This window comes from Triticum dicoccoides, chromosome 5B, assembly GCF_002162155.2.
Source record: "Triticum dicoccoides isolate Atlit2015 ecotype Zavitan chromosome 5B, WEW_v2.0, whole genome shotgun sequence".
In the NCBI taxonomy this organism is placed as follows: Eukaryota; Viridiplantae; Streptophyta; class Magnoliopsida; order Poales; family Poaceae; genus Triticum; species Triticum dicoccoides.
In genome coordinates, this window is record NC_041389.1 from 53,508,610 (window position 1) to 53,511,549 (window position 2,940).

The following is a 2,940-nucleotide window of genomic DNA, read 5'->3' on the forward strand; positions in this document are numbered from 1 at the left end:
TCTTCATGTCATGCAGGCCGTTGGTATTAATCACTGTGCTGTTCCTCCTGCTGAAATCACTGACGAGGCGCTGCTGGCCTCGGCTGTCCCTGATGTTCAGACAGGTTTGGAGGATGGCAATGCCCCGTCCTCGGCATAAATTGTTGGTTCTTTATTTATGCCCCTTTTGCGTAATTGGAATGTCCTTTGTTGGAACATTCACGGTTTAAATTCGGACAAGAAGCTGCTAGCCCTATCTAATGCTATCTCTGTTAGTGGGTGCGCCATAGTTTGCCTTCAGGAAACTAAAAAACCCTTTGTTGATTTGGCGTTTATTAAAACTTGTTGCCCTAAGAGATTTGATAAGTTTGCTTATGTACCTTCCAGAGGTACCTCTGGTGGCATCCTCACTATGTGGAACAGCTCGGTATTCTCTGGTGATGTGATCGTGTCCAATGACTTTGTATTGGGTGTCAAATTTACCAGCACAGTTTCAGCGCAATCTTGGTCTCTTTATAATATTTATGGACCATGTACTGCCCCAGCCCAAGTGGATTTCATTCAATGGTTGTATGACCTAGACATTCATTCCAACGATGATTGCCTTCTCCTTGGTGACTTCAACTTCATTCGTGGACCGCAAAACCGTAACAAACCAGGTGGTGACCCCAATGACATGTGCACTTTCAATGATATAATCCGTCAACAAAACCTAATTGAATTGCCGCTAAAAGGTCGCCTGTACACGTGGAGCAATATGCAGCAAGATCCATTGTTGGAACAACTAGACTGGTTCTTCTCCTCTATACACTGGACATTTACTTACCCCAACACAATTGTTAAACCGCTCTGCAAGCCTGTCTCTGACCACACTCCTTGTGTCATAAGCATTGAGACAAAAATCCCTCGGACCAAGCTTTTCCGATTTGAAGCCTATTGGCTACTTCACCCTGGTTTTATGGATGTGGTTAGAAATGGTTGGACCCGTCCTTCAACTCCTCTAATGCCGCCACAGTGCTCTGCCGCAAATTCAAGATACTTCGTCAAGCGCTCAAAGTTTGGAGCAAAAATATATCCAGGTTATCTGTGGCTATCGAGAACACAAACAATACTCTCTCCGAGCTGGATGGTTTGGAAAATTTGAGACCTCTAACCAACCCCGAATGCAACTTCCGCAAGATCATCAAATCTCACCTTCTTCGGTTGCTAGATTATCAAAAACAGTACTGGAGAAAATGTTGCACCATTCGATGGGTTAAATTCGGTGATGAAAACACCAAGTTCTTCCAGGCGGTTGCTACTGAGCATTACATAAAGAATAATGTGGCTACTCTACAAACTGACGGCGGCTTGTTGGTGGAAGATCACACGGGTAAAGAAGCACTATTGTTTCATGCATATACAGAGCGATTGGGCACGTCTAATCCCACACAAATGCGCTTTGATCTTCCATCGCTTATCCACCCTTCTGAAAATCTTGATCACCTCACAGACCCATTCACAAAAGATGAGATTGATGGGGTAGTAAAAGAAATGCCTGCGGACCGTGCTCCCGGCCCCGATGGGTTCAGTGGATTATTCCTTAAAGCATGCTGGCCGATTATCAAAGAGGATTTCTACACGCTCTGCACTCAATTCCATGCTGGGGAGCTCAATCTTCAAAGCATTAATGATGGCCTAATTACTCTGATACCCAAGACTGGATCTCCTACCACAGTTAATGATTACCGACCGATCACTCTACTTAACTGCTGCCTCAAGCTCATCACTAAGCTTCTGGCCAACCGACTACAAAAAGTGATCCTACGCATCATTCATCGAAACCAATATGGCTTCATCAAAGGGAGGTATATCCAAGATTGTTTGGCTTGGACATGTCAGTATATTCATCAATTCCAGGTTTCCAAAAGGCCAATCGTGTTACTCAAGCTAGATTTTGCAAAAGCTTTCGACACCATCGAGCACGACGCAATGATCAAGATTATGAAACACATGGGTTTTAATGATAAATGGATGTCTTGGATCCATTCGATATTTTCCTTCGGACGATCGTCCATTCTTCTTAATGGAGTGTCGGGCCGCCAGTTTCACTGCAAGTGGGGCGTCAGGCAGGGTGACCCCCTCTCCCCCCTCATCTTCGTTCTTGCGGCTGACCTACTGCAATCAGCAATCAATGATGCCTTCCGGAGAGGCCTAATTCATTTGCCTTTCCCCTCAAATGGTAATATGGATTACCCGATTATTCAATATGCTGATGATACGATTTTGCTCATGCCGGCCTGCCCTAGACAAGCGGTAATTATCAAGAACATTCTGTCCAATTATGCCGAGTCCATTGGTCTGAAAATCAAATTTCATAAATCTACTTTGATACCCATCAACTTGGACCAGCAAATGACTACTAACATGGCCTCAATCTTTGGCTGCTCGATTGGTTCCATGCCCTTCACCTATCTTGGCCTACCCCTCGGCATCTCCAGGCCCTCACTCAATGACTTCATGCCTTTGGTCTGCAAGATGGAACGAAATCTTTCTTCCACCCTCTCACTCATGTCATACGCTGGGAAGCTCACACTGCTCAATACCGCCGTTACGTCGCTTCTTATCTATGCCATGTGTACGCTGAAGTTCTCACCTAAACTTGTTGAGATACTGGACAAAATCAGGAGAAGATGCCTCTGGGTCAAAAACACGGATCAAGGTGAAAAATCAAACTCACTCGCTGCCTGGGACATGGTCTGTAAGCCAAAGAGCAAGGGAGGCATGGGGGTGATAAACCTCAAAATCCAGAATGAGGCTCTGCTATTAAAGTTTCTTCACAAATTCTACAACAAGCTGGATATTCCATGGGTGCACCTCACTTGGGACACTTACTATGATCAGCAGACTCCTCACGCTATGGAGCCGGTAGGATCCTTTTGGTGGCGCGACATTTTAAAACTCACACCAATTTTCCGCGGG